This window comes from Hemicordylus capensis, chromosome 9 (assembly GCF_027244095.1).
Source record: "Hemicordylus capensis ecotype Gifberg chromosome 9, rHemCap1.1.pri, whole genome shotgun sequence".
Lineage (NCBI taxonomy): Eukaryota > Metazoa > Chordata > Lepidosauria > Squamata > Cordylidae > Hemicordylus > Hemicordylus capensis.
Genome location: NC_069665.1, coordinates 2406628 through 2420331, shown reverse-complemented (window position 1 = coordinate 2420331; position 13704 = coordinate 2406628). Strand labels below are relative to the sequence as shown.

General features: G+C 49.3%; 1 protein-coding gene across 2 annotated transcripts in view; it reads left to right on the top strand.

Moving 5' to 3' along the window:
• The window catches only part of CHST8 (carbohydrate sulfotransferase 8), a 337093-nt gene that overhangs the window by 169420 nt on the left and 153969 nt on the right, over positions 1–13704 (top strand). The window lies entirely within an intron of this gene.

Here is a 13704-nt window from a genome sequence, read left to right as displayed (position 1 = left end):
AGGTTAGTAAAATAGATATAATCTAAAGTAAAAGATTAATAAAATTGAAGAAGTTAAAAGACCAAGCTAAAACCACATTTAAAATGACAAATTTTTAAAGTTTCACATTAAAAGTTATTAATAAACAGCTAAAAACTAAAAAAAATTAAAGGACCTACCAGATTATAAGCAGCAGAAAAGACATTAAAAAGCATCTTTTAAAAGATATGTTATTGTGGTTGTGTTTTTTAAAACACTGAGGGAGTCAGCATGGCAAAGCTCTTCCAGGAGGGCATTCCAAACTGAGGGGCCACAAGTGAGAAGACAACTGAGAAGACCCTGTCTCTAGTCCCCACCAACTGGATTGCTGTTAGGTGGGTCAAACACTCATGAAGCCACTTGCGCCCAAGAGATTCTACAGGTAGATCTAACTGTATAATGATGTTATCATCCACCCCAAATGACCCCAATCTGATAGGGACATCGGAAGCTGTCTTGTACTGAGTCAGACCACTGATCCATCTCATTGAGTATCATCTACGCTGACTGGCAGCATCTTTCCAAGGTTCCAAATGCTGGTGAGAGAATCTGGATAGGTGCATCCATCTGACCCATTTCTCACTTCCCATCTGACCACTCCCCTCTTCTCCTACCTAGCTTTTGGAGTTCACACAACCCTGGTTCGGGAGTGCACCTGGCTCTCTTACCTTGGCTGGGTGCTCCACCTACACAGGTGGGGATCATGTGACCTAGCTGACTCTCTCAAACCGAAGTCGTTGACTGCCGTAGTCACTTTAGCCAGAAAATACCCCACTTTTGCCTGCGCTGCTTCCTTTGTTGATTCCCTTCTGATCTTGGCAGTGTGGAACTGAAGGACTGTACCACTTAGGGTTACTATATTCAAGCTTCCCAAATCCGGGTGGCCTGATTTGCAGATTATGCAGATTACAGACAACTAATTTGCATTATTGATTGATTGATTGGACAGATTTGTATACCCGCCTTCTCTACCCTCCCATGTGATTGGATCCAGAGTAAAATCCAGGCAATCCGGGCAGCACATTTGAAATCCACGTCAATCCGGGTGGAATTTAGCAGCCGGGTGGAGGAACCAAAATCCGGGGGCTCCCCTAAATTCCAGGGTGTCTAAACACACGAAAGTTCAATGAGGCAGGGGAAACCATGTGGCTAAATGGATTGTAATTGTAGAGGACAAGAATGAAGAGCTCTTCACCACCTTATTTCCCAGCAGAGTGAAGAGAACACAAGTCTTTCTTTGGGATACAGATCAATATTTAGTGACCATGTAATATTCAGCCTCATGAAAGACATGTGCTCCACCAGCCTAACAGCTTTGTGACTATGCATTGACTGTTTTATTAATATAATAGCTTTTATGATGTTTATACTTCTACAGTTTTATCGCTTCATCACCTAGTATCTGCTGTTGCAGTTCTATCACTTTGGTAGAATACAGGAGGGGTTGACCATTGCCTCCTCCCACGCAGTCTGAGATGATGCCTTTCAGCATCTTCCTAGATGGCTGCTGTCCGATATAGTACCAGCGGGGATTCGAACCGGCAACCTTCTGCTTGTTAGTCAAGCATTTCCACGCCTCTAACCATACTTGTAAATCGCCTTATACTTTGTACTGGTCTATGATCATAATCAAGATTGATTGATCGATATTTATGTGGAGTCAGGGGCGTGACTAACAGGGAACAGGAGGTGAAAAATGTCCCTGGGACCATCAGGGAGGCCCCCCCCCTCCCGCCCCACCCCGGCAGCCGAGCCACTGCTCCCTCCCTCCGCCCTCTCTGAAGAAGAAGATGGGGACGGGGCCCATCTTTACCTTTTGTCCTGGGGCCCCCTCCAAACTTGCTACGCCCCTGTGTCAAGTCTGCACATTTATAGGGTTTCCCCACCCGCACCCCCTTGTACAACTGCAGTTGGTATTTCAAAAACAATTCATACCTGGGGTCATTCATGATCCATTTTAATTCATCATAAAAATGTGTGAATAAAGACAGATGGTTTCTGCACTTCTGCTTACGCTAGAAGATGAAAACCTGAAGACAGAGTCTAGTTTGTTTTGCGGCAGATATTCTTGGTGGTGGCAAGTCAAAGGTAGCGGGGTGCGGAAGAGAAAATGGGGTGAAATCCTGCTCCTGCACAGTTCACTGGCAAGGACTTTTCAGTCACCTGTTAATGGGTTAGTGAGAGTGAAGTCGAGAAACATCCGGCCCGGTCAGACATTCCAATTCCTCATCTAATCTGGGGGTTCTCAACCTTGGCTGAAGCTATTCTGGCTGAGGGTGATGGGTATTGTAGTCCAACAACATCTGGGAATGCAATGTTGGAAACCCCGGATCTCATAGGAACATCGGAAGCTAGCTACCACTGGTCCATCTAACTCAGTGTCATCTACACCAGGGATTCTCAGCGTTGGGTCCCCAGATGTTATTGGACTTCAACTCCCATAATCCCCAACCAAAGGCCACTGGGGCTGGGGATTATGGGAGTTGAAGTCCAATAACATCTGGAGACCCAACGTTGAGAATCCCTGATCTACACTGAATGGTAGCAGCTTTCCAAGGTTTCAAGGTAGGAAACCTTCCCTGTCCTACCTGGAGATGCTTCCAGGAATGAAACCTGGGACCTTTCTCCAGAAATAGGAACCTAGGAAGCTGAGCGATGGCCCCATCCTGCAAATTAGAAACTAATCCTCTGCTCTTCCCAATTCCACCCCTCCATTACTATTCTCCATTACCCCACAATCCTCCTCTATTAATTAATCCAGTCATTCCTGTGTGTTTTGTTCAATCTGAAAGACACTTGTGCAGGGGTTTCCACCCTGGTGCCCCAAATGATGTTGGACTACAACACCCATCACCCCCATGTCCTGTGGCCAACCAGTGCAGCTAGGGAGTTGTAGCGTCACAAAATCTGGGGATGCCTTCTTGAGAGCTCCTGCATTAGGCAGTGGGTTTGAACACAGTGTTTAAAAAGGTGCTTAGTTTTAGGCTTGGGAATCCTTTCTTCCATCCCTCTCTTATTCATTCATTCGTCACTGGAGGTGCTGTGCTGGGGGTGGATAGGGCCAGTTACTCTCCCCAGCTAAATCTTATGCTTCTTACTGGGTGCTGGGGTTGCCAACGCTCCAGGATGGAGCCGGAATCAGCATCAATAATTTGGTGACTGTGGAACGCAACCCTGGAGATTTTAATGGCTTGATGTGGTGAAAAATATTATACTAGAATGTCCCATGGTGGGGAATCTCCAGGAATCGCTTCAGAATGGGCAGTCTGCCTGGGCTCACCTCTTCCTTTCTCCTTTGCTCTGATTCCGGGTCAGCTTGTCACTTCCGGGCAGGAATTGTGCAGAGAGAGTGTAAGCTGGGCTTGATCTGGCCTTCTCGTTGGACCTTGCCCATTGCCTTCATTTATTGATTGACATTGATATCCTGCTCGTCCTTCCCAGGAGTCCAGAGCAGTGTCCATGGTTCTGTTCCTCCCCACAACAACCCTGTGAGTGAGGCAGAATAGGCTGAGAGATGGGTGACTGGTCCAGAGTGTCCTGGTGAGTTCCGTGGCTGAAGCAGGATTCGAACTCGGCTCTCCACACCTTCAGGGCGGATGCACACTCCAGGGAGGGATGCAGACCAACCACTCTGCCGAGAAATGCTAAGGAATCCTCCCCATTGTCTCCTTCCTTGGGACCTTGAAACCAGGAGAGAATTTCACGGATCTCTTAGCAAATCCACTGGTTAGGACACATGAGAGCTGCAAGGAGAAGTTTGTCAGTTAGGCTCTGTTTTAAATGCTTGCATGTTGAATGTTGGTTGTGTGTTTCGTAGTCCTGGAAGTGCCTTTGAACAATGATTCTTTCAAAGTGGGCCAGCTCTTCATGCTTTAACTCAGGGCGTCCTAAATTTGGGAACTTTGGCCATTGTGGCTAGGGGTGATGGGAGTTGTAGTCCCAAAAAAGCTTCTCTCCCTGGCAGCATCTCCAAGACAGGGCTGAGAGAGATTCCTGCCTGCAAGCTTAGAGAAGCCGTTGCCAGTCTGGGTAGCCCACACTGAACCAGATGGACCAAGAGTCGGACTCAATCTATGGCAGCTTCCTATGTTCCTGTGTAACATCTGGGGACCCAGGTTCCCTGATCCCTGTCTAACCCATCCTTTCCCCCCAGGGAAGTCTCACTTCCTCATCTCCCTTCAGCACTGTGGAGAACAAGGAGAGATGAATGGCTGGCCGTGCAACGCGCAAATTAGCTCCGGATATCAGGGTTTTCAGTGTTCCCTAAGGAGGCAGTGGGGCAGGGAATACCAGCCTTAAAGATGTAAACCTGTGGCTTGATATATTGTTCTATAGCTAAGATTTTTGTAAACCGCTTTGGGAGGTTCACCTGGAAGCAGTGAATAAATGCAAAAACATAAAATAAAACAGAATGAAATGAAATAAAACCAGTTTGGTGACAAGGCGCTTTAAGGAATGCTGCCCCCTCCCCCCAGATGAGGCTCCTTGCCCATGACGCTCCTCAGAGGAGACCCTTTGACATGCTCCTTTGCTTTCTGAGATTCGCTTGAGAGGGCCACGTGAGACAGCACCACTTTATCTGCGACAGCACCCACCGTATGGAACTCCCTGCCACAGGGTGCAAGCTTAGTTCACTCTGAGCATTAGGCTTGGGAAATGGTGTCTGTTCCCACAGCTGTTGCTGGGGGTAATGAGAAGTGTGGGCTCCTTCCACCAGGCTCCAAACCTCTCCCTCTCCCCATCTTCCTCTCCACACACCCCACCTCCGCACCAATCTTTCTCAACGTCATCTGCTACGGCCACCATCTATCCACTCAGGGACAGAAGCTCCAAATCATTTGAGAAAACCCAGTACCTTGGTGAAGTCAGTGTGAGGATGGAACAAGCAGACAGAGATAAAAATGAGTGGGACCAAAAAGAAAGCACCTGGTTGACATCCAATAAGTAGAATAAATGGGTAAAGTAGATGTATTTAATTTGCTATTGATGGTTGCATGAGCAGATGCATACAATGTGCATCTGGCAGCCCCTCCTGGGACCCAGCCCAGGAGAATCTCTTCCCCAGCTCCTCTCTTGGCTGCTTGACCCTCTTTGAGTGGTATCAGCCTCTTCTCTGCTTCTGCTCAAGCTCTCCTGGCTTCTCCACTGGGTGGGTTTGATCTTCTCCCTTCTGCGCTCTCACCCACCGCAGCAACCTCCGCGATCTCCCTGGCCCCGCTTTTTACCCCAGTGGCCCAAACCCTCTCCTGGCTTATTGGTACAAATGTCCCCTCAGGCCCCAATGCATTGGCATCTCTGGAGGGAATTTCTCTCCTGAGCCGGGGTCTCCGGCATGGCAGGGATTCAGGAAGGACACATCCATTGGACAGCTCCGAGGGCAGAAGCTTCAGGACCTTGGCTAGCCCCAAACATCGTCCTCGAAGAGCTGGTTATTGCAACATAAGGGGAGCGCTTCTGAGTGCTCCCCTGGTAGAGTGGTTTGGCCCCTGCCCTCCCCTGGGGATAGCTCGGTTGCTTGAAGGGACCTTGCCCAGTTCTCTCAGTGCTAGTTCTGGTGGGGCTGGACACTTTGAATGGGGCTGACCAATCCTCTGGGGAATCGCCCGAGTCCGAGAGTGAAGGAAGGGCTGTATCCTTGGGTCTTGGTGGGGGCTTCTGGCTCTGGTTGTCCTGCTGTGGGAGTCCTGGCAGAGCCTGGTCACCAGAGGTCTGGGTTGTAGGGACCCCCCACCCTGGCTCATTGTCCCCTGAACTCTCCACCTCTTCCCCCCATGAGGGAGAAACCCCCATCCAGGTCATGACAGTTTCTTTCTCTCTCTTTTTTGTAAAATAGATTGGATTGGTTTTCAGAATGCAAAGAGTAAAAAGTAAGGGGAAAGAAAATAAGGATAGTATAAAATCAGAACAATTGGCTGCATCTCCAAACTTACTATATCCACTAATAAGAATAATTTTACAAACGTATTTTGCACTTATTATCCACAGATAAAATACCATCTTATCATCATAGTTATCTGATCTGACCAAACGTCCTGATGCATGCTCAAATAATCTAGAGTGCCAACAAATCCAAAGCATCGGAATTTATTATTATTTAGCACATGTATATCCCAGCTCTTCAAAATGTTGGAATGTTGCAGCACAGTTTCACTTTGACATTGTGAATTTGAAGGTGCATTTGAAATTTTGCAGTCAAGAGGTAGAATTGAATTTTTGCAATGAAAAATGTGACTGGTAATGCTGGAATTTGTGTGTTTCAGCTCTACAATACACCCAAATGCATATCACCACATGTTAACCCTAACATTGCTTCAGAGTGTCAGGCACAGGCCACGAGACCATGTACAACCAAGCACCGGGCTGCCCCAGGCCACACAGAGGCCCAATGCACAGGCACGGTGGCCTCAAAAATGGCAGGGGCCCAAACAAACAGCCCAAAGGGACCTATTTGGAAGGATGGGAGTCCGGCAGGGGGAGCGGGGACCTCCATGGAGAAGAACCCCCCTCTGAGAACCCCCCCCGGGGGTATGTTTAAAAAAATTGTAAATATTCACGAACCCACCCACCCCCAGGCTGAACCACACCGGGGAGGGTTGGAAGGGATGCCAAACCGAACTGGCCCGGTCCATACTCGAACCGAACTGGACCAACCGGTTCCGTGCACACCCCTACCAGTTATTGGGGTAGGAACACAGGAAGCTGACTTCTACCAAGTCAGACCCTTGGCCCCTCTAGCTCAGTATTGTCAACCCAGACTGGCAGCGACTTCTCCAAGGTTGCAGGCAGGAGTCTCTCTCAGCCCTATCTTGGAGATGCTGCCAGGAAGGGAGCTTGGAGCCTAGATGCTCTTCCCAGAGTGGCTGCATCCCCTGATGGGAATATCTTCCAGTGCTCACACATCAAGTCTCCCATTCAAATGCAAACCAGGGCAGTTCTTGCTTAGCAAAGGAGACAATTCATGCTCGCTACCACAAGACCAGCTCCTCTGCCTTGTTCCATCTACTTGAGTTAATTTATATAATTTTACTCTAGGATTTGCACCCTGCTTCCCCCCCCCCCAAGAAGGAAACTGTCTGACATCCATTTGGGGTGCAGCAATATGTTGTGGGGTGCCAAAGAAGAGGCCTCCATCCTGAGGAGGGTGGCCTGGAATCCTGGTCCCAGCTCTCCACTCCCACTCCACTCCCACACAGACAGGAACAAGATGGTTGTAGTGTCTCAGCATCTTCTGCAGTGTTGCAAGGGATTTGGGGGCGCCTCTGGAATCAGATGGAGTGGTGGTCTCCTCTCCTGAGATGGGAAAATGTCTGGGCTTGCCCTGCTGTTATCTTTCCCATGGAAAGAGTGGAAAGATGACTCACTCTCATACAGCCCTGCAGTGGAAAGAAATCTCTGGCAGCCACACGAAGCTCCTGCTATGTACATCTGTGCAAGGATCATCAATCATAGCTTGTTCGGAGCCAGTGAAGCTTATTCTCTCTCTGATTATTGCCTGCTTCTGTCTAGGACTATTCAAAACAGTCTTCAATTTTTTAATATTGGGTGAAATTAGACATTTGGGTAGGGCGAACATTTCTCTGTAAGGAACATCAGAACAGTAAGGAACATCAGAAACGGCCATTTACCCATTAATATGGGTCCATCTAACCCAGTATTGTCTACACCAGGGATTCTCAACGTTGGGTCCCCAGATGTTATTGAATTTCAACTCCCATAATCCCCAGGCCCAGTGGCCTTTGGCTGGGGATTATGGGAGTTGAAGTCCAATAACATCTGGGTTCCAAACGTTGAGAATCCCTGGTCTACACAGACCGGCAGGGGCTTCTCCAAGGCTACAGGCAGAAGTCTCTCCCATTCCTATCTGGAGATGCCGGGGAGGGAATATGGAACCTTCTGCATGCAAGCAGGACGGTGCTCTTCCCAGAGCGGCCCCATCCCCACAGGGGAATATCTTACAGGGCTCACACATGGAGTCTCATATCCAAATGCAAACCAGGGTGGACCCTGCGTAGCAAAGGGGGCAATTCATGCTTGCTACCACAAGACCAGCTCTCCTCCCAAGCTGTAGTCCAACTTCTAAAGGAGGGTTCAATGGCCCCCCGGTTCTGCTCTCCCCCTCCCCCACTCTCCTGCCCCAGTAGCAGCCGGAGCAAGGCAGGAGCTTCCTCTCTTAACTCTGGTTGCTGAGCAGCAAGACTGCAGTGCCCTGTTTGGATGTAACGCTGGCACCACAGAACATAGGAAACTGCCATATACTGAGTCAGACCATTGGTCTATCTAGCTCAGTATTGTCTTCACAGACTGGCAGCGGCTTCTCCAAGGTTGCAGGCAGGAATCTCTCTCAGCCCAATCTTGGAGATGCTGCCAGGGAGGGAACTTGGAACCATCTGCTCTTCCCAGAGCGGCTTCATCCCCTGAGGGGAAGATCTTCCAGTGCTCACACATCAAGTCTCCCATTCATATGCAACCAGGGCAGACCCTGCTTAGCTATGGGGACAAGTCATGCTTGCTACCACAAGACTAGCTCTCCTCTCCTGGAACTGGAGAGCAAAAGAACTGAGCAAGAGAACTGAGCAAGAGCAAGAGAGCTGGAGGCAAAACTTACTACTAAACGAAGGTACAAAATGGTGTCCAGGGAGGGAAACCCCAGGTCCATTTTGCTGCAAAACTGTGGTTGCCTGCATTCAAATGTACATAAATTGATACCAGATGCTCCTTCACCTCCCGTTTCATGTTACGTGCGAATGCGGCCAGAAGTTCTCAAACTCCCAGATGTGGGAGTTGTCTTCCAACATCTGGGGACCCAGGTTTGAGAACCCCTGTCCTAACTCCATCCATAAGTCACATAATTCACCACTAGACTAGGAGAGCTGTTCTTGTGGTAGCAAGCATAAGACCAGCATAAAATTTGCTAAGGAGGGTCTGCCCTGTTTCATTTGAATGGGAGACTACATGTGAGCTCTGTAAGATATTCCCCTTTGGGGGTGGGGACACTTTGGTAAGAGAAGGTTCCAAGTTCCCTCCCTGGCAGCATCTCCAGTGAGGGCTGGGAGAGACTCCTCAACCTGCAACCTTGGAGAAGACGCTGCCAGTCTGGGTAGGCAATACTGAGCTAGATGGGCCAAGGGTCTGACTCTGTAGAAGGCAGTTTCCTATGTTCCTCCTTCCAAATGGCCATGGAATTCCTATTCCCCTTCAGGGACTTAGCAAGTTTGGAGTGGGTCTGGGGACACCTCTTTTGCCACCCCCCAGTATCTTTGCTGCCGTGCAGCTGGAGGGGGGCACTTCCTCAGGGGCCCCAGGACATTTGTCCCCCTCCTAGTTCTGATTTAGCAATGCCCCCTTTTTTCTATTGGTGGGACCAGACATGGAAAAGAAAAAATGGAGGAAAGCCTTCAGAAGTCTCCTCTCCCAACCAGCCCTTCACATGGGTAGGAGTCAGGGAAACGGGGGAATCTACTGTGTTGCAAAGACCCTCCTTGGGGAGAAAATCCTGGCTCCCTGCATTTTTGCTGCAGCAGTTTTAAAACAAAAAAGCGAGTCTGTTTTATTTGCCATCAGGCCATAAACAAGGAAATATGATTCCCCACCAGTCACATTGCTCTAGGTTATACATAATCTTAAATTATTCACTCCCATTGGGTGGGGGGTGGGGGAGGCTGGCCAAGCACAGTGCAGTTGCCATGGCAATAAATTTTTAGGAGGGGGAAACATTTTACATGAGAGCATCCTCGGGAGATTTCCCGTTGACTCCGGGGCTGCTCATTAAGGCCGGGAACAGGAGTTATGGAGCTCTACTTAGCCACATCTTTCTGGATCCTGACTTGCTAGACAGGAGCACTCCGTCTTCAGGCGGCCGTTAAAGGGCGAGGAGGGAATAAGTGGCACTTTGCACCACTGCTCTGGCACACACCGCAGGAACCCGGCCCGGAACTGCTGAGCGAGGCAGCTGAGATGCCGTCAGGAGGAGGAGGAGGCTGCTTCTGGCATACAGCAGGAGTTCCTAACCTTGGCCCCCAGCTGTTGAACGATGACTCCCATCATCATCATCACAGCCACCATGGCCAATGGTCCAGAGCCCAGAATGGAGAGGAGAGCTGGTCTTGTGGCGGCAAGCATGGGTTGGCCCATTTGATACGCAGGGTCCACCCTGGTTTGCATTTGGATGGGAGACTGCATGCGTGAGCACTGTAAGATCTTCCCCTTTGGGGCTGCTCTGGGAAGAGCACCTGCAGGCTTGCATGCTGAAGGTTCCAGGTTTCCTCCTTGGCAGCATCTTCAAGAAGGGCTGAGAGAGACTCCTGCCTGCAACTTTGGAAGAAGCCACTGCCAGTCTGTGATGACAATGCTGACCTAAATGGACCAGTGGTCTGACTCGGTAGAAGGCAGCTTCCCAAGTTCCTAAATAGGCCATGGAATGCACTGGATTTCTGAATGGTCAACCACCATTCCAAGCAGTAGTGGCGGCGAGAGGCACCCTTAAGAGTAAATGAATTGGTGCTTACCTCTACTCTCGCCACACCTGAATGCTGCTTGGAGAAGCAGCGTGCCACCCAGCACCCCCTCCGGCGGGGGGTCGCCTTAGCCACTCACCTGGCTGTGGGCGGGGGATAGGCTCTGTGGAAGCCAGGTGAGTGGCAGAGGCGATTTGTCGCTGCTGGGCAGCACGCTGCTTCTCCAGGCAACATTCAGGTGCAGCAAGAGCGGAGGTAAGCACCCATTCTTTTACTCTTAAAGGTGCCTCTTGCCGCCCCTCCACTCGCACCCTCACTGGCTGCTACTGATTCCAAGCATTCCTATGGCCCTTTGGAAGGAACCAGGGCTTCTGGAAAGACCATCTGCAGAAGGTCCCAAGTTCCCTCCTTGGCAGCATCTCCAGGGTAGGACTGAGAGAGACTCCTGCCTGCAACCTTGGAGAAGCTGCGTCCAGCCTGTGTAGGCAATTCTGAGCAAGATGGACCCATGCTCTGACCCGATAGAAGGCATCCTCCTATGTTCCTAACCCCTTGCAACTGTGGTGATGGGAGTCGTAGTCCAACAACATCTGCGGACTCAAGGGTAGGAATCTGTTGATGGTTCTCAGTGCAGCATTAGTTAGAAACAGATGGACACTTTTGTATTGAATTGGACAGGACAGAATCTGATCTACAGGCTGCACTCAGTATTTAGCTCTAATATCTCTATGAAGGAGTAGGCAGTATCCCACCACTTTACCTCTACACATATAGTACCTTTATTCCAGGGTTACCATAGGAAAATAGGAAGCTGCCATATACTTAGTCAGACCCTTGGTCTATCTAGCTCAGTATTGTCTTCGCAGACTGGCAGCAGCTTCTCCAACGCTGCAGGCAGGAATCTCTCTCAGCCCTATTTTGGAGATGCTGCCAGGGAGGGAACTTGGAACCTAGATGCTCTTCCCAGAGTGGCTCCATCACTTATAAGGGGAATATCTTACAGGGCTCACACTTCTAGTTTCCCTTTCATATGCAACCAGGGCAGACCCTGCTTAGCTAAGGGGACAAGTCATGCTTGCTAGCACCAAACCAGCTCTTCTCTCCAACCAGGTCCTCAGATGTTGTTGGGACTATAACTCCCATAGTTACCAGCCGCAATGGCCATAGGGTAGGTCAGTCTTGGAGGGCTGAGGAGAGGCCTTCTGACCTGTGATGATGGTCTGTCAAGAGATGCCGGATGGCCGACAACTCCCGGCAGCACCACGGCTGTTGCATGGGGCTTGGGGCCATCCTTCCACTCAAACATGCACAGCTCGCACCCTGGCTGAGGGAAAGAAACCCCAAATGTGCTGATTAGTTGATATTGTTTTTATTCTGTATAGCCTGGCGCATTTCACGCATTGCAAAGCAACGTTTTTTGTCAGCCGTTTTTAGACGGTTAACAGGATTATGCTCTGACAATTTAATGCTTTGTATATGGAGGGGTGGGGTGTTTTTTTATAGTTATGCAAGTTTTTGTCATGGTTATTCATATGTGATATGCTCTTACAGTTGCCTCTGAGGAAAAGCAACACTCGAAACGTGTCAGGCTATATAGAATAAAGACAATATCAACGTATTCAGCACTGTGAGGTTTCTTTCCCTCTTCTTTCTTCCTGGGTTTTGTTTTGTTTTTTGGTGCTGTGTCATTCCCCCCCCCTCCTTTTCCCCTTTTCACCCTGGCTGATACCCCATACCACAAAAGGACCAGGGGTGGATGGGAGGTTCAGGCAGAGAATCAGGTAGCTGAACATAGGAACATAAGAAGCTGTCATATACTGAGTCAGACCCTTGGTCCATCTAGCTCAGTATTGTCTACACAGACTGGCAGCAGCTTCTCCAAGGTTGCAGACAGGATTCTCTCTCAGCCCTATCTGGAGATGCTGCCAGGGAGGGAACTGGGGACCTAGATGCTCTTCCCAGAGCGGCTCCATCCCCTGAGGGGAATCTCTTACAGTGCTCACACTTCTAGTCTCCTATTCATATGCAACCAGGGCAGACCCTGCTTAGCTAAGGGGTCCATTCATGCGTGCTACCACCAGACCAGTAAGCATCGGTTCAGCTGGGCCAGAGTCTCAGTCATGTGCATCCTTCTTGCCAAGAATTGTTTGGGTTGGAAAGCAGGGCAAAAATTCAAGAAACATGCCCTTATTCATAGTCACTGTTGTTAATGGCTACATTTTTATCCCACCCTTCCTCCAAGGAGCTCTGCTTGTCATTCTGTCCTCACAACAACCCCCTGAGTTCTCTTTCCTGCAAAATGGAGACCAGGCCTGGGCCCTCAAGTGAGCTTTCTGGCTGAATAGAGATTCTGACTTAGGACTGAAGGGCCCTGGGAGCTAGACAGGGAACACACAGCAATGGAAACCCGCATGCAAATATGACAAATATTTATTTTTCAACAAAAGTTTCCAAAGCAGTTTACATAATTATACATACATAAATAAAATGGCTCCCTGTCCCCAAAGGGCACACAATCTAAAAATAAACGTAAGATAGAGACACCAGCAACAGCCACTGGAGGGATGTTGTGCTGGGGGTGGGGTGGAGAGGGTCAGTTGCTCTCCCCCTGCTTAATAAAAAGAATCACTACTTTTAAAAAGTGCCTCTTTGCCCAGTTAGCAGGCAGCCATCTCCGGATCCCTTTCTCCCTGCCCGGATGTTGGAGCCTGACACAGAGAGGCCTCTTTGTATCTGCACAAGAGCTTTTTTGAAAGCATGCATGCTGTCAGAGCTGCTTTCTTCCATAACTGGACAAAGCACTAGAAGTCTTCTGCATAGTAATGTTGTCATCAAGACGAAATTCTGAACCACAGGGGAGGCGGCATCGAGCATTTGGGTGTCCTTCTGTGCTTTCAAGTCATCCTTTGAAAGGAAAGGTTGACATTTCGCTCACCTAAAAATAAATGCAGACTCCTCTCACCATTTAGTCAGTGCATTGTGTGTGTGTCTGAGGCAGGGCAGGATGCAAATTGTTTTTAAGGATTTGATGTGGTTCAGTCAGCTTCTGAGCAGAGGGAGGAAAACAGTCAAACGGATGCACTTTGAAGAGCAGGTGAAGGAGTGGTTGATTTTGCAGCCACCCAAAGATGGGGCCAGCCCAGCTGCATAAGGGACTCTGGCCCTAACAGCATCAGAGGAAACAATTGTCAGAGAGTGGACAGAGAGAATCCCCCCACCTTAAGGTTAGAAC